At 45.8% G+C, this 18,889-nt stretch overlaps 1 protein-coding gene across 3 annotated transcripts in view; it reads right to left on the reverse strand.

Moving 5' to 3' along the window:
- Positions 1–11,977, reverse strand: part of ERCC6L2 (ERCC excision repair 6 like 2) — a 1,198,109-nt gene extending 1,186,132 nt beyond the window's left edge. The window contains exons 1-2 of one of the 3 annotated variants that reach the window (XM_086961180.1): positions 11,809–11,880; positions 3,702–3,748 (exon numbers count right to left, since the gene is read on the reverse strand). The gene's annotated coding sequence lies outside the window, so the exon portion shown is untranslated. Of the gene's footprint in view, positions 1–3,701; positions 3,749–11,808 lie in introns of all 3 variants that reach the window. The other 2 variants (XM_086961179.1, XM_086961178.1) reach the window with 2 other exon arrangements.
- Between the last annotated feature and the right edge of the window lie 6,912 nt (positions 11,978–18,889).

Raw genomic sequence — 18,889 nt, forward strand, 5'->3', positions numbered from 1 at the left:
GACATCCTTACTCTCCCCATGTCGGTAGGAGGTATGGGCGTTCCTAATTTTAAGCTTTATGCCTTAAGTGCCCAGGCCAGCTTTCTGCACTTTTAGATCCACCCTTCGCCTTACCAACCCCATGTAGCTGTGTAGACTGACATTACATCTCCCTGGCCGCTGACTACTACCCTCTTTGCCCCGGTGAGTCGCCCGCGGGCAGAGGTGGGCCTGGTCCTGACTGCGCCAACTCTCCAATGCCCCGTTGCTATCGGCTGACACCATGCCGATAGTGCGGCATCTTGCTTTTCCCCCTTTCCAACCATCTGGTATGTCCAAACATGTCTCGCCCTTGGGCCTGTCAACATTGGCAGATCTCTACCCTGGTGGCTCGTTCTATTCCCTTCCCACCTCCTCTGGCCCGCTGGACACTATCTTATTTTATCAATTGCGTGTTATATGTAGGAAGTTGCACCCTACGTTTCCCCAGCCCCCGCCTACAATGCCTGCTCTGGATTTCAGCTATACATCACAGGCCCCTCATTAAATAGTCACTAAATTATACGCCCTCACGTTATCGTCCACTTCCATCTCCACAGATCGAACGCACATGGCTTGGGGTGAGGGCTTGGGCATGGATATCGCTTAGGCTGACTGGCTTTACTGTTGTAATCAGAGTAAGAAACTGTCACCCAATTACAGGCTTCGTCTTATCCATTTCAAATATCTGCACAGACTATACCGTACTCCTACTCAGCTTCACAAACTTGACTCATACACAACGATAATTTCAGGCGGTGCGCCGCCCCTGCTGCAGATTCTGCACCTCTAGCGTGGCTGTGCCCTAAGGTGTCTGATTTCCGGCAGGCGGTATGCGCCGCCATCTCCGAGATGACCTCTGCGTCGGTACAGCCCGATACACGGTTGTGTCTACTAGGCTTTGTTAAATTCTGCCCGGATGCTTCTCGCCAACAGATTGCAGTGCTGCTCGTTCTGGCCAAGCGTAGGGTGGCCCTGTGCTGGGGGCGCAGACTGGACCCCAATTCGCTCACTGGCTCGAAGACGCCTCAAGACGTCAGACCTTGCTTTCTGAATTCTGGGACTTACTCCCTGCGAGATCTTGCCCAATTGACATATGGGGCCCCTTAGTGACATATCTTCGTTCCCGACTTCCTTCGAGCCGTGCAGCCTCCCCCGCGCTCCCCGCCTGCGGCAGCCACCGGTGCTGGTCAGTAACTACCTCCCTCTATTCCCCTGCTTCCCCTGCTTACTGTGCCATCCCTCATCCTTATTATGTTGCCCCTTCCCCCTTCAGTACATACGTTGGTTGTGGTATTAAAGCAGAGCCTTACGGACTTCTATTTTTTGTATGCTGGTAGTGTCATTACATTTATGATGTTTGGCTAAAATTCCATTGTATACGTCACTCTGATTCTCTGATTGAATGCAAATGTATTTTGATTATACTAAATTTGTCAAATAAAGGTTTTGATAAATTTGAAAATAAATGAATGAATAAAAAGACCACCACCTACAAGCTATGCAGGAATGTCACAATCATCTACTGGCAGGCCACAAAGGTGTATTGAAAACGGAAGACTTGATCAAACATTGATTTTGGTGGCCGCACTTGTGTCAGGACATTCGCCAGTATGTCTTGGGATGTGAGATTTGTGCATGGGGAAATCAGACAGACAAGCTCCTAAAGGTCTCCTACAACCTCTACCCAATCTTCTATACCCTTGGCACACAGTTTCTCTAGACCTAATTGTGGACCTACCCTCCTATCATGGGTTTGATACGATCCTAGTCTGTGTGGACACCTTTAGTAAAATGACACATTTTGTCCCCTTTAAAGGCACCCCCATGGCAAAACAACTTTCACAACTTTTCAATCACAATATAATTCGTCTCCACGGAATTCCTAAGGTTTTGATCACAGATAGGGGTTCTCAGTTTTTATCTCGTTTTTGGAAGGTCTATACAAAGAGCCTAAGTGTTGACCACCGATATTCTACTAGTTTCAACCCAGAAACTGATGGCAAAACTGAGAGGGCTAATCAGGAGTTAGAACAATATCTTCGCCTCTACTTATTGGATGAGGAAGGTTACTGGCCCGATTACTTATGGACTGCAGAGTAGGCCCATAACAACGCCAAAAATGTGTCCACAACTACTCCCCCTTTTTTATAAATTCAGGCAGCCATCCGAATTCCCAGGTTGAGTTTGGAGATATAGAAGTTTCAGCAGTACATGACCAGACCAAACACAAAGCTAGAATTCATCAGGCTGCCACCCAGAATTTGAGTTTGGCCAAACATTGTTACAAACAGTTTGCCGATTGGAAGAGAAAGAAAGAACCTGCTCTCCAAACTGAAGCTCACGTTTGGCTCTGCACCAAAAATCTAAGGTTGAAAGGTACCCGTAAGTTCCAACCATGTTTTATTGGACCTTATCCTGTAGAAAAGATCATTAATCCAGTAACATACCGGTTAACCCTCCCCCGCACTGCCAAATTTCATCCAGTCTTCCACATCTCCGTTCTCAAAAAAGTCCACCGGGGGTAACAACACACAAATGCTCCTACACCCCTGGATCTTAATGGTGAGATTGAACACGAAATCAGGAGAATCTTAGATTTGAAACTGGTTCACAATGATCTTTTACCTTACTGATTGGAAGGGTTATGAACCTGATGAAAATTCCAGGGAACACAGCTCTAATGTTCATGCTCCCCGATTGATTAAATCCTGCCATGCTAAGTTCCCAACCAAGCCACAACAGGAGGAAACCCGTTGGGAGGGGGTACTGTCAGGGTTCACTGGAGGTTTCCTCCGTGTGACCCTGTTTTGGCGCATACTTCTGCTCCTCTAACCCACCATTCCACCTTTAAGGCTTGCTCTGCCTTAGGCTCGTGAGTATGCTGGCATGCTGGACATCCAAGATGGCCGCCAGCATGCCTGCTGTTTAGCAATCTAGTTTCCCTCAACAATTGAACTCAGGTGAAGCGCGCGCCAACGTTCCATGGCGCACTTCACCGAGGGTTTTCCCGTGTATGGAGGTTATCTGCACTGCGTCGTGAATAAGATAAGTCAGGGGGTGGTCGCAGGCATCGGGTTCTTCAACGTCGGTCCTCAGAAAACCCAGTCGGATATCGAATGAGACAAACTCATATGCTTTTGAAGTAGCGTCTCTCTCTGGAGTCGCTTCATTCCAGTCAGTGAACCATAGTGGAAACCTCGTTATTGTTAGGGAGTAGCATTTCACTCTGAGACGCTTCCTTCCCGGTCTAGTGAATCCCAGAGCATTCCTCATAAAGGTAAAGAGTAGCGTACTCAGTCTTATGCTGTATAAATGAGAGTGTGGTTGTGTGTGAAATCTACGTTACCATTTAGACTAGCGAATCGCAGTTAGGAAAGAAATTATTTTGACTCAAAAGTGAGTATCGGGCTATCAAATTAATTGAGTCCTGGCATTGTGTGTGTGGGTCTTATCATGCAACATAAAACCACAGACTCTAAAACTAAGAAAAAAGAAGTTACTTTAAAAACCAACTGAGTATCAGTTTTACCTTGAGAACCAGTTGTTGTTGATAAGAAAGCAATACACAGAATACATTTAGAAGATTAAGTACAGATACATAGGCACTAACTAAAGTAAGTGTTGAGGATTACAGAGTAGACAAGGATTAAGGCATCAGTATATAAAGATGTAAAACTTACCTTGTGTTTCCTTATATTGAGAACAGCATAAAAGAGTCCAGGGCGTCCTATAAGAGAAAATAAATAATTGATAAACTTCTCACAAAAGAACATAGTAAAAACACATGAGAAGCTAGAAGAGAAGCAAGCTCCTAAGAAGTTTCTGGTGAGATAAGTTATCTAATAAATGCATACCTGTACAGTGAGTGCTAAGTAGAAGTGTTATTCAGAAATGTATTTGTAATACAGTCTCTTAAGAAGAAAGAAGACGATGAGACAGGAACGAGCCAAAAAAAAGACCGGGCTGTCTCTTCTCTGTCCCAATCCCCTTCCCCCCTTGGTACTAACCTGTGAAGGATTACTCAACCTAGCAGAGACGTCTTAAGAGGGCGTCGGTACCTAGCGCCGTTCTGCTCCTGTGCGGTCAAGGAGTCTTGTTATGTTATGTTAAATTGCGTTTGTATAGCGCTCGGCTACTCTAAAAGAGTGTCCCAGCGCTTTCCACAGGCGGCTCAAGTGTAGAACAACATAACAAGAAAAAGCAGACTCAAAAGAAAGAGAAACCCACCTAAACAGAAAGATTAAAAAGCCAGGTCTTCAGATTTTTCCTGAATTGAAGCAGATTGGGGGTACTGCGTAGTGCCAACGGAAGCGAATTCCACAGCTGGGGGGCCTTGAGGCTGAAAGAACGCCCCCCGATGCGGGCCTTCCTCACACGTGGAACCACAGCAGTGAAGAGGGATTCAGATCGCAGTGAGCGGGCAGGGCGATAGAAAGCCAGTCTCTTCTGCAGATATCCCGCACCTGAGCCAAACAATGCTTTGTGCATCAGCGCCAGGGATTTAAACATAATCCGCTTCCGGATAGGCAACCAGTGGAGCGTCTGCAGCAGCCCAGAAGCTCGTGCTCGCCTATGCAGACCAAAGATCGCACGGGCTGCAGAGTTTTGTGCCACCTGCAAGCGTTGGACCAAGTAATCCGGGAGGCCCAGGAAGAGGGCATTGGCATAGTCTAGCCTTGATCCAATAAGCGCCTGCACCGTAATCCGCCTGTGCTCCGCAGATAATAAAGGAAGGAACTTGCGGAGCATCTTCAGGATGCCGAAACAGGTGCCGGACAGGCCAAGAACGTGCGCTCTCAATGAGAGCTTGTTATCCAGCTTAACACCAAGGTTCCTGGCCACCAAAGAGGATTGTGCCGGGGGACACATGGCGGCCGGCCACCTTTGCCGCCACTCGGGGTCGGTGGCACAGCCGAAGAATAAAACCTCCGTCTTACTGGAGTTGGCCTTCAGACTGTTCCGCTGGAACCATCCAAAAACCATTCCCAGGCAATCCCGAATTCTCTCCCCATCAAATGGCTGATCTTTACCACATGTGAAGAGGAGTTGCGTGTCGTCGGCGTAGGACACGATCTGGGCTCCGTAAGCCTCCACCGCAGCCGCCAGAGGGGACATAAAGATGTTAAACAACGACGGGCTCAACACAGAACCCTGTGGAACCCCGACTCCCAATGGCGGCATCTCGGCGGAGCTCTGGGAAACCCAGATCGTCTGGCGGCGGCCATCCAAAAAAGATGTAAACCATTTGAGCACCGTCCCCCTTAGGCCGATGTCATAGAGCCTGGCGAGGAGCGCCTCATGGGGGACGGTGTCAAAGGCCGCCGACAGGTCCAACATGACTAACATGGCCTTGCCACCCACATCCAAGGTCTCCCTGATGATCTCTGAGACCTCCACCAACGCCGTTTCCGTGCTAAAATTAGGACGAAAACCGGATTGGGATGGATGGAGCAGATTGTTGGATTCTAAGAAGCTCGACAAGACGCCATGGACATGTTTCTCAGTGATCTTAGCTAAAGCCGGGAGAAGTGAAATTGGCCTGTAATTGGCCAAAACCTCGGCATCAAGGCCGGGCTTTTTCAGGAGGGGGATCACCATCGCCCTTTTCCAGGTGCGTGGGACACTCCCCTCCCTCAGGGAGGCATTGAGGATCGGGTTCACCAGAGGGTTCACCACCGCCGCCATCCCAGCCAAAAATTTGGCAGGGCAGGTGTCAAGTGGCGAGCCAGATTTAAGGCTGGCCAGCAGCACCCGGGACGCATCGCTGGAGACAGGTGGAAAGTCTGCCAACACTGCCGTCGACGTGGACGATGTTCCATGTCCTGCCCCGGGGCCGCAGCAACCTTGTAACAAGCCCTGACAATACCCATATTACATATATTTGTCCAATACACACAACAATAACAATTCTAAAAAGGTGAACTTTTACCTAGTAGATTGCTCCTGTCTCTTCGACACCAATCTTCTCTACCTGACGTACATGAACATGGCCCCAGGCACGGAAGAATTATTCTGCATAAGGGTCACCACTTTTTTCATCCTTGGCCAACAGCCAGTTGTGCATGATCGCACTTCTTTAGAAAAGCACTGATGATTGTTTTCAAAACATCCATGATTGTTTTAAAAACATATCCATTCTAGAAAAAAATGTGGAGTTACCACTTTAGTATAAAAGACCCTCACTCCCCCCTACAAATTAGAGGATAATTCCTTCCAAGCTGACAAGGAGCCTTGCTTGCTGAATCTTCGACATGCAGCGGTCTGACATCCCTTCCAGGGTGAAATCCCTGGTTCTTCCCTAGGGGGTTCTTAGCTACAGATACACATAGCTAAATGAATATACATGCTACACACATTCAGATCTATGCTAGGTACATTTAGGCAAATTACTTAGGGCGCACATTTTAGGAATATGCAAGTGCTACTGTTTTTATCTGAACTGCTTATGTTCATCTTATCAGCACTATTTTAGAAATGTATCTACAATGATTATATTGGTCCTAGTAATCTCTTTCGTATGCTTCTGTCTCCTGATTGTCAGAGCACATATGTTTTAAACCAGATTGTCGCTGGACCAATAAATACTTATTGAAACGTCCTAATCTCCAACCCGAGTATTTTCTGAGAGTAAGCAAGCACGAGTGTCTGAGCGTAACGTACTGTACTGTTTTCCACGATCTCTGAGGAATCAGGGTTGTCATGTTCAGTGGTTGCCAGAAACTACCTACACCACTGTAACATACAGGGGGGTGGTAGTGCCTCTGTAGAGCTAGCTGGTCTAACGGCTGACTTATTCTGTGGGGGTGTCCGAAAGCGGTTGGGACACCAAACCCTCAGTTTAGGTCATCCAAACCGCGCAGGTCCTGGGGTCATGTGTACTATATATGTGGTCTAGGTTCTTGTTATACATGGAGCTAAACATTTAGGCCCCAATTAGGATAGCGGGCGGACTTTCCCCGCCATCCCATCGTAGAAAGGGACCGCCCGCCATAAGGGCGTGGATCCCGTGGGGGAAATTAGGTTGCGCCCGCCACAGTGGCGGGCACATCCTGTATTTTTAACATTGTGGCGGGCGGTGCTAAAAGCACCGCCCGCCGCAATGGTAAAAATGCATGTTGAGCATTTCAAAGCATAACGTGAGAGACACCGCGCAGTGCCTGCCACGTTGTTCTTTGAAATGCTGGAGGGTACCATAGGTACCCCATGTGCACCCACAACCTCCCAGAGTCCCTGGGGGCCCGCAAAGGGCCCTTAAAGCAGACTCTGCATGCCTTTCCGTGGCGAAAGGCATTGGAAAATGCTCATTGTAATATGGCTGTCGGTGTCTGATAGTCAGCGCCACCATATAGAACCCTTTTCCGCCCAGTCGCAAGGTGACCGGGGAGGAAAAGCGGCGGACGGTCTTTCCGTCCGCCGCGGACCCCCAAGCCATAATAATATGGCGGGAAGTCATTCCGGCGATCCGCCCGCCATCCTAATGGGGCCCTTAGTCTATTAAATCAAACATGTTTTTGTACCTCAGACATGCTGAGCTCACATTTTTTAAGGTGTTCTCATATGTAATAATAAAGAAAAAAGCGACTATGAAATAAAATATTTGTCTAGGATCACACAATTTGAGACCTGTTTATGGGTCAAGAGCAATACAGTTACAGTGAGTAGATTGTTCAAGTCGCTATTCCTTCATATCGGGTAACATTTTTATGATTTTTCAAGGCCTGCTCCCTAAGTTGTCTCATAATCATTGCATTAAACTTTAGTAATTTACAAATTGCTACTTTGCTTGCATTGTTAAGTGTTGACCTGGGCAACAGATAGCTACTCATCCAGAAGAACTGCTCAAGGACCGAAAGCATCTCTACAATCTGCAAGATACCATAAAGATCCATCTTGTCATCTTCAGCTTGCATAGGGAATCCCAAGGATTAATCCTGGCTAGCTGATGTTCACCACAGATTTCCCTGAAAGGTCATCTCCATGAGCCGACATCAATAGTGCCAAGAAAGCATGATTCGATAACCCCTATTCTAAAAAAACACCAATAGCTCTCCCCGACTGACTCCATAGTCTTCACGGATTGTTGTGTAACACTCAAAGCTGTAAACACTAACAAGCCACCTTAACTGGTAAGTATGATCAAGATCTTGGAGCAAGATTGCATTGTGACATCGTCAGGGTTGCACACAAGAAGTAAAAGAAAAAACAAGATAACAAGTGTTCTGCTGTACACCGAGGATTTTGAAAGCTATCCTGTCACAGATCTGACAAGCTACCTCCCCCTCACCTCCGACTGGGGGTGAATGTCTACCATTAGGTTTAGCATCCCATACACTAGTATTTAGGCCAGCTGCATGCCACATAAGTATCAGGAAGCCTAAACAAGCAGCCACAGAGGAAGCTCTCTGTATTGGCTTCACTCTCACTTGTATATTCATTCCCCCTCTCTAGTACAGCACTCCTCAGCCTTAAAGCAAAGTCTGCTCTTCATGAGTACAGATAATCACACATGCTTTACTGTTTGAACAATGCAGGTCACTCAGAGGTAACAGTATTAATTGCTATGTGTATGCCCTAAACTGAGGGACTTGAGGTGCAACTTATTGCTTCCATCCTTCAAGTAATATGCAGTTCGGACCTGCCGGCAGGCAGTCAGACTATGCTTCAACTCTAGTGACACAAAATTCAACTGCCAGGTCGTGAAGTTCTTTGACTTAACAAGAAAAAGACTTGATACCAATTGAAGCTCTCTTATTAGTACCCGAGGACAACCTTGATCTGACCATTGTGAACTTTGATCTTTTTAATCTTAACTACTTAGTGGTTTAAATGTTTTTATCTGTGTTTTATATTTTTGTAAAGATTTTAATTAATCGTGTACAAATAAATATATTACCTTACCATTACCAGTATTAATTGCCAGTTTTCAAGACTTCTGCGCCCAGATATCATATGTTTACTCCTATCCTGTCTCAAACTCCAGAGCGTTATTAATGTGGTCTTATTGATCTTGAGCTTCAAACTGTTAGAATCATAAAATAATTGGAGGAAATTAACACAATACTATTGTAGCATTAGCATACATCCGAAAATGGATGGGTTCAAGGAGAAAATCTTGTTTCAAGAGGCATCCTGACAACTCTTTTAACCTCATCGCTGCTACGGAGATTTTCCTCCAGTGCGGGATCCTCTAAAATGGGTGTGGTCATGACGGAACGGTTCCGTCATGAGCACAGCTCAACCGATGCTCATGACAGAACCGTTCTGTCATGAGCATCGAAGGGGTTAAGGCTACAGAGGAAAGGGAGATGGTATACAATCCAATAATATTCAGGTGATCTTTGGATGATTTAGTTCAGTGAACTACACAGACACCCATGCATACACCTGTAAACACAAAAAATACATTTTTGCAAATCCAGGATAATCTATATTCACCACAAAGTATTTAGATTTACGAAATGAGAAGCAATCTAGGAATCTATAAACCAGCCATATAACTGAGGCTGTTGCCACATAATGGATTTATAGGCAAAATAGGTAAGAAAGACGAATTTACATAATGTACTAACACTGGATATAAACAAAGCGTAATCAATGGATGCAATGATAATAACGTTTACACAACTGAAAACATGGGAGATAGGCATATTGGGTAAATACTTCTGCTCAGTCAAGATGAAATAGAATGAACTGTACAAAGGATGTCCAGAGTAAAGATGAGGTTAAATGCATGCCTATCCAGGAGTTTGAAGTGTAAGACTATTTATTTTTGACCAGATCAAATCATTTTGAAAAGCACCTCTTAAGAAGCAACCAGATAATGATACATATTACATGAATAGAGTGGAGTAATCAACGTTCCCTCTCAACCACTTTCTCTGTGTGTATAAATTAAATTAAAGGATGTGCACTTTTCTTCATCTGTGTCCAAGCTGAATGGCATGGTTGGCCAGTAGGAAGGTGAACAATTATAATTGCTGTAGGGTGTGTCTCCCCTTGAAATAACTTGATAGTGGAGCTAAAATGCATATTTTAAGGCATAATGTTCAAACTACACATGAAATTATTGAATTATCCAGTACTCTACCGTAAGTCTTATTCCTGGATAACTGTAACTATATTTTGTTCATCCATCAACAGGATTATTAGGCATTAATCAATGATTTGGGGGAGTATGGCTTTATGCTACAAAAGTTGCATAATTCATTTATTTTATTTCTTTGGTACATAAAACAATTTATGGCATTTAGCACATTGTTCTAATGCATGTGATTGCACATGAAGTATCTGCCACCGTATAGATTTGCCCAATTGCTTGGGTGCAGAGTTATTTTTTTTAATTCACAGGACTGGATTTATGAAGACATTTGCACATGTAATTTCAACTTCAACAAGAAAATGGTTTGATTTACGGGGGCAGGTACACTTATGAACGGATTTACAGCATGAGTACATTTTCACTCAAGGGCAGGCAGTGGATGTTCCAGAGCAGGAAGGCAATATAAAGTCATGGAAAATCATTAAAGTTGTGAGATTAATCGTACCCAAACATCTCCATGACCCATTCCCAACTTGAAAACAGTCAGGCATTTCAGAGTCAGATCTACTAACCCATTTTGCAATCACGAATTCTGGGATTCACAAAATTAGACAGTTTGTGACTTCAAAATGACTTTTACTCACTAAACCCATTTTGCGACCTGGTAAACGCGTGGGTCAAGATATGGACACCGTATCGCAATTTGGATGCAGATGGGGCGTATTTAGGACGATCCTTCCAAAATATGATTTGATATCAGATGTATCAATTGTTTAGGACTGCTTTTACAGTCACACACTATTTAAAAGCTATAGATACCTCAAAGGAGGTGGTAACTCATTCACATTGTGAATGTTATAAAGTTTATTTTCTAAGTGAAGCTCCATTTCCTTCAAGGAAAATAGGCAGCATTTAAAAAAATGTTTACTTAATTTACAGACGATCAAAGACATGGTGGCCTGCCCACCCTAGCGATTGGTGACCTATCTCATTAATATTCATGAGATAGGTCCGTTCGCAAAATTCCCAGAGTGAGTGGGTTGCAATAAGGCCAGAAGTACCGTTGGCGGTGTGCAAAAACAGATTCAGTTCACAAAAAGTTAATGTACAATTTGTGATGCCTTTTTGTGAATCGATTCTTAATACATCTGGCCCTCAGTCTAGCGTGGGAGTACATTTGTTTTTAAGATGACAATGGGAGTGGAACACCACGAAATCGGTGGGGTGAAGGGAAACAGGCGTATCCATGGGCAAAAATATGTTCCCCTTTCTGATAATAAATAAAATTGCAATAACAGAAAAGCATTCATACACGCACTATTAAGCATGCGGAACTACCTTTTTGTGCAAGTGTGTAAATATGTACTCAAGTGAGAGAGTAAAACGAGTGGATACGCATATACGAATCTGTCCGAATAACGCCTTTAAATAAATCAGACGTATTCCAGGAAACAGATAATAGTCGAAGCTTTCCAGTGAAGTTCTTAGTAGGTTTTGTGAATGCTCAATCGGCTACAAGCGAAGGTTGTTATTCATAGAGAAAAGTGAAACTGTACATGTAAACCAGCAATTTTAAATTACATGTGCAAATGATTTGTAAATGGGGTTACAAGACATTAACGAAACCTTGTTTTAAAAGTGAAAAAATCAAAGGCTCTTCAGCTTAGAACTTTTCGACTCTTTCACTTCTGTGACGCTGAACAGTTCTTCATCAGCCTACCAATGGCTCGAATCTTACAACAACTAACCTGTACTAGCAACAAGACACACGCAAGAAGATTTTGTACTTCCCTCTGATACAATTTCCTGCTGCTGTTCCGACAGGACGCGATCGCGGGCGCGGTGACGTTCACTGCGCACTGACGTCACACGTCGAAACGCCAGCCCAGCGAGAGGCTCATCATGGACATTGTCCCCCTGCGTCGTGTGGCAGTCGGTCCCGGGAGCCAGGCGTGTAGTCTGTATTCCAACGAGGGGGCGTGACCAGGGAGATTTTAAGGATTTGAGGTGTCCTGTTTGAAACGGATTTGAATGTATGATCCAAGTTCATCTATTTCATGCTCTCTGTGGCCAGGTCACTGACAGCGCACCCATGCACGTTCAGGTGGGCATGGTTTTGCCGAAGCCGGTGCTGACACGGGTCCCTATCCCTATCTGGTTCTCCATTTTTCTCTCATCCTCAGCGTGTAAATCAAATCTTAACTCTTCATCACCGCCTTTGATGTTAGATTCAAAGAAACTCGTTCAAGTTCTTTTACAGTCAACATTACAAAACAAGCATTTTAAATGTTCGATACAACAAAGCCAGAGTTCACGCATCTAGGGAGATGCGTCATGTTGTACAGCCCTGTGCTACATGAATACGCCAGGTGCGTTCTGGTGCAGGAACGCCTCGGAAAAGTGCCTGAGTGATATCTACAAGATTTCACTCAGTCACTTTTCGACCCCGCTGCGTCAAAACATTGCGCCTGCTTGAAGCAAACAAAGGTAAACTTTATAAGTGCCTATATAGTCTAGGACTTTGTTGTACTAGTTGCATATTGAGTGGAGGGCGACCTATGACTAGCTTTACCCTCTAAGCTCCTGCTTGTTTTTGAGTAAGGTGTAACGCACCATGTGCAAGATAGGCTGGGTTGGCACAGTGCTGGAGTTGCGTCGCGCCCGCTACACAACTTCGGTACAAAAGGGGGTGGTGATGGACGAAGCATCTGAATCAATCAAACACTCACACCCAGTCAAAAGATCTGGGTTTAATCCATCACCGTTCTTTAGCCCACTCTGCCACCCCAGTTCAGACATGGCTATATGCAAATCAGTCTGACCCTGTGCCTCATGGGAACAGTCCAGCCCGAACTGCCAAGCCATGTCTTCCCTGGACCGGAAACAAGCTTCCGAGGACCGGTTTCTGGCATTCCAGCCGTCTTCAGCCCGGCTTGCTTGAATCCAGTGGCAAAGTGAGCAAGAGACTCACGTCTGAGCATATCCTGCCACACTTATGGCGGCCAAAAGCGGTACAAAAGGGGGTAGTGATGGACGGAGCATCTGAATCAATCAAACACTCACACCCAGTCAAAAGATCTGGGTTTAATCTATCACCGTTCTTTAGCCCTCTCTGCCACCCCAGTTCAGACATGGCTATATGCAAATCAGTCTGACCTAGTGCCTCATGGGAACAGTCCAGCCCGAACTGCCAAGCCATGTCTTCCCTGGACCGGAAACAAGCTTCCGAGGACCGGTTTCTGGCATTCCAGCCGTCTTCAGCCCGGCTTGCTTGAATCTAATATTAAGACTTCTACCTCACCCCCCTTCTGACTCGTTCATATGCTCCCCTCAAGTCTAGGTATATATCACCCTAAGACTCCGTGATCTTCTGTTATTCAATGTGTATTTCGGTCTGAGTCGTTTGACTATCCACATGTCTACATGTATACTACTTTTTCTTTTGCGATGCTCTCCTGCTATTCAATGTTTATGCTGATCCGAAAATTTCGACTTGCAATGAGTTAACATATATACTACAGTTATTTATTTTGTGATTTCCCTTCCACCTATGTTGGAAAGCGTTCTGGTACCTTAAGGTCTGGCTAGCGCTATTTAAAACTCCTAAATAAATAATAATAAATAATAAAGCATGTCTTCTTTGGAAATAAGGTCAAGCGTGGAGCCCTTGGAATGTGCTGCTTTTGTGCTGTGTTGTAAGAGATCATTTCCTGAGTGAAATGTGGCAAGCTAGTTGGCAGCTGAGTCTTCCAAAATGCCCTAGTGAAGATTAAAGTCTCCTAGAAAGATCAATTTATCACTTTGTGAGTATTGCTCATTCCTCTGTGAAGGCAGAGCAGTCAACTGGCCAGTGATAAACGGCATGAAACCTGAAAGGGGAGCTGTGCTGTACATGAAGTTCCAGAGAAAGGCATTCAAAGGTGAAGGAAGAACTACTAGGAAGTTCCGTGAATTGAAAGGAGTTTCTGAAGATAGCTGCAATGTTACCCCAACTGTACGCACCCTATCATTCCTGATGATAGAGTAGTCTTGTGGGAGGAGACGATCGAGAGTAGTGTGAGAGGTGTCAATTGAACCAGGTCTCAGTGAGGAAGAGTACATCAAGATTGTAGTGATTGATGGTGTCAGAGATTTCCAGCCTGTGTTTAGTTGCAAATCTACAGTTGTGAAGCAGTCAGGGGTGTAAGGGCTTTTAGAAGAGATAGGAGTGATGTTTCTGTAGGTTGGTGCCTGGGTTGTAACTGGCTGGCGTTTGGTGTGGACCTGGGAGATGATGTGAATAGTGCAATGATTTGTGTTGTCTGGAGAAGAGACAGTGGACGAATTAGAGGTATTGTAGCTAGGCGTTAAATTGGAAATATCTGTTGGGGACAGATTGTGTGCAGCTCTTTTGGGCTGTCGGAGAAGAGTACTCCGCAGGATAAGAAGTTTGGGGTATTGTGTACTCCTCAGGGGGAGTAGGGAGTCTGGTACAGTAGAGATTTTAAAACTTAGGTAGGAAATGGTAGCTTCAAGCTGAGAGATTGAAGAGATGAGGCGCCCTAGTTTATTTTCTAAGGTGAGCAGAGCTGAACACAGAATGGTATGTTGCTCGATAGAGGCGACAGGTTCTGAGGGGAGTTCAATTTGAAAGGTGAGGACGGGGGGACGAATGATGATGTGGTGGGGTAATGGATTATGATGTGGAGTTGGTTGGAAATAAGAGTAGGTTCTGCTGTGGTGTAGAAAAATTCTCAGGGAATTAATTGAAAGAGATAGATGTATTGTGTATTAAATGAGCTGGAGAAGGGTGAGGGCTGTGGTGCGATGATGGTGTGTGAGTAGGAGAGAGATGGAAGTTGAAAAAAGGCAAGGGGTCAGGGAGGTAAAGAGAGGATGGAGGTGTGATGGCACGTGAGCTAGATAGTTTGAGTGTGTGGAGGCTGAAGACAGTGAGAAAAATTGTCCAAGAGGGTAGATGTAGAATGTGGATGTTTCTTCCTAGTTGGAGAAAAGGGGAGGGGAAGGTAGAGGTTGCCACAGGGGTGTAATGGTTTCAGCGGCAGTACAGGAATGATGGTGGGGTGTGTTGATATGTTTGTGGTGTGGGAAGGATTCAGGTTAAGGCCAGAGAAGAAGGGTGGGGTGGATAAGAAGGAAGAGCGCATGGTGTAGCAGTTGCTATGTGAGCAGGGTAGTCTGGCTGTTGGAAAAATTGACTGGATAGTGGGTGAATAACCTAGTTGGGGGGCTGGTTTCTTGAAGGTCCTGGGGTGGTACGTGGGGGCAAATGGAAGGGCTTGCCATAGGCTGGAATAAGGTGTAAATGAATACGTCCAGAGGGGAATCTTGTTCCTCTCGGGGGAACTGCCTTCTGGTGTCCAGGTGAATTGGGAAAGGTGAGTGGGAAGTGAGCGAGAAGTCTATTGGAGAGTCGGGGGGGTTGGAGTGCCAAGGAGGGTGAGTAGGGATGGAAATAGGTGGTCAAAAAGAGAGGGACAAATTTATAAAAGTATAGTGGCAGTGTAGAGAAGCAAAAGTAAGTGAAGGCACATATCTCTGGGGAGTTTAAGTAAGAAAGGAAAAAAGAGAGGACAAAAGGATTGTTTACCAGTTGAAGCTTATGGCACGTTGACGCCACTGACCTTCGGCAATGTAGAAAGGATCTGGTGAGGCTGCAGGGAGAGTCACTTCACAGACAGCTTAAAGTGGTTCACTAAAGCTAGTGAAATAAATTCTAATTTAAGACAGATCCAGGCAATAAATGACAAACACGCATTGAATATCCTGTTTCATGCTTAGGAAATCTCAATTGGTGCAGGCTGTTCTCCTTCTGTTGCCTCATTCCACTAATCTGGTTAACAATCCTCACGTGGGAGCCCATTGTTTCATCTTAAATCTTGAAAGGAATTGGATTAAGTTTGCATTGGGAGCTTTGAGGGCCGGTGCTTCATACAATTAGGGAGGCAGAGCTGAGCATTATCCTGCCACCTTCTGTGCCAAAACCATCCATAAACAAGTAATGGAAATGTAATAGGTCTCGCATTTGTTGGAGTTGGAGCTATTGACATTATAAATGCCAATGTTTTTTACCTTTGCAATAGACATGCCCTACCCACCTTAATAACATAAAGACCTCCGTAGTGTGTGTGTGTGTGATTTTTTTAAAATGTAAAAACAACTGCTGCTCTGACCTGATGTGATGAGAGCAGCAGACATTCGCTCCAGGTGCGCAGTTTTTTATTATATTTTATTTACTGATCCTAGTTAATTGGGGTACAGAAGCAACACAAAGGAGGTTGGGAGTTAGTTTAAACAACACAAGCAACGACAAAACAACATTGGGTGGGGGAAGGCGAAGCAGCACCCGTTTTGCATTATTACTATGGTGGAATTGCTCTTGTTGTTTTCTGTAAGTTGCATTCTAGCCCCAGTGAATATCTCCCCTGGGAGTGTTTATCTGTTGGTGAACATGCTGTGCTGTGTTAGCCCCAGAGCAGGGAGATCTCCTTGAAGTCCATGTACCGACAACATACTAATACAAGCAGCGGTGAAGGGAGCCTGCACAAAAATCCAAAGGAAGCCTGCACAACGATCCAAAATAAACTTTAAGGGGCCCATTAGGATGTCGGGCGGATTGCCCCCGCCAGGCTGGCGGTAGCCACCGCCAGCCTGGCGGGGGCAATCCGCCCGACATCCTTCCCTGAATTCCCCCCTGCCATATTACAATGGCGGGGGCGACCGCAGCGGAGTAAAACACCGCCCGCCACTTTTCCGCCCGGTCACCTTGCGGCCAGGGCGGAAAAGGAATAATATGGTGGCGGTGTCTATCAGACATATTAGGAAGTGCTTTTGGCAATGTCTTTCCGTGGCGGCAATGCCGCCACGGAAAGGCAGGCGGGCTTTACTCTGGGGGCCCCGTGCGGGCCCCCACAGAGAAGGAGAGTAGGGGGGTGCCTGCCGCTTTGATTATGCAAATGTAAAAGTGTTTTTTAAGCTTTCTGGCACCAATTCGACCCACTTGGGTAAGACATTTGTATTTATTTTGAAGGGCAGCAGAACCCACTTGGGAGGAACATTTGTGAGACAACAAGTACCAGCATGCTGTGTGGCACCACCCACTGGGGCAGGACTTGGGAAATGCTTATCAGGTGTGCCACAAACGCTGCTACTGCTCTTACTTTCCCTGCCTGTGAACAAGGACAGCAATGTCTGAAACGCGTAAGGCTTCAGAGACTTTGAATTTGGTGTGTGTGATCCTGTTTGCACGGCAGTCTTCAAATAAAGGTGTTAATCCTCATGAGTGGAGTCTCCACATTGGGCAACCTTTTTGATGTATTTAAGCGGCCGGTCGGGTCGCAGAGATGCCCTACTGCTTAAAAGCGGACCTTGGCAGATTGAATTTTCAGCGCTGATGGCGTAGGGGGAGCCGTTTTGAAAGACTTGGTATGCAGCACACACAGCTTTCTGGCACCGATTCGACCCACTTGGGTAAGACATTTGTGTTTATTTTGAAGGGCAGCAGAACCCACTTGGGAGGAACGTTTGTGAGACAACAAGTACCAGCATGCCGTGTGGAACCGCCCACTGGGGCAGGACTTGGGAAATGCTTATCAGGTGTGTCCACAAACGCTGCTGCTGCTCTTACTTTCCCTGCGAACAAATGTAAATGTAAATGTATTTATATAGCGCAAATCACTGACCGAGGTTGGTATCTAAGCGCTTGCTTAGGGAACCCGTCCTGGTATTCCCCTGTGAGATAACCCCAGCAGGGTATCCACAAGGTGAAAGCCAGGCATCCCGCCGCGAGGGGCTGTTGCGGAGATTAAGCAAGCTATTGCCCAGAGTCGCAGAGTGTGAACCCGTGAGTCGAGAAGGCACCGGAGCGAGAATTATCGAGTCTGTGGAATTTTTGAGCCCAAGACCCGCCAAGGCGGGGAATTGAACCCTGGTCCAGGGCCGATCTCAGCTTCCGGGTCTGCCGCCTCTAACTCCTGAGCCACACTTCTCCACCAAGGACAGCAATGCCTGAAACGCGTATGGCTTCAGAGACTTTGAATTTGGTGTGTGTGATCTTGTTTGCACTGCAATCTTCAAATAAAGGTGTTACTCTTCATGAGTGGCGTCTCCACATTGGGCAACCTTTTTGATGTATGTGAGCGGCCAGTCCAGTCACGGAGATGCCCTACTGCTTAAAAGAGGACCATGGCAGCTTGAATTTACAGCGCTGATGTCGTGGGGTGAGCCGCTTTGAAAGACTTGGTATGCAGCACACACAGCTTTCTGGCACCAATTCGACCCACTTGGGTAAGACATTTGTGTTTATTTTGAAGGGCAGCAGCACCCACTTGGGAGGAACATTTGAGGGACAACAAGTACCAGCATGCCGTGTGGCACGGCCCACTGGGGCAGGACTTGGGAAATGTTTATTAGGTGTGTCCACAAATGCTGCTGCTGCTCTTATTTTCCCTGCCTGTGAAAAAGGGCAGCAATGTTTGAAACTCGTAAGGCTTCAGAGACTTTGAATTTGGTGTGTGTGATCCTGTTTGCACTGCAGTCTTCAAATAAATGTGTTAATCCTCACAAGTGGCGTCTCCACATTGGGCAACCTTTTTGATGTATTTGAGCGTCCGGTCCGGTCGCAGAGATGCCCATTGCAGTGACACGGTCGATCAGGATGTTATGATCGACCGTGTCAAATGCAGCGGAGAGATCCAGCAGATAAGAACTGCCGTCCCTTCCTGGTCAAGGATGGATCTTATTTCCTCTGATTCCTTAATCAGCGCAGTCTCGGTACTATGACTTTTACGAAATCCAAATTGGGTATTGTCTAGTCGGTGATGATCCTCT

Source organism: Lissotriton vulgaris, chromosome 3_1 (genome assembly GCF_964263255.1).
Source record: "Lissotriton vulgaris chromosome 3_1, aLisVul1.2, whole genome shotgun sequence".
NCBI classification, from domain to species: domain Eukaryota; kingdom Metazoa; phylum Chordata; class Amphibia; order Caudata; family Salamandridae; genus Lissotriton; species Lissotriton vulgaris.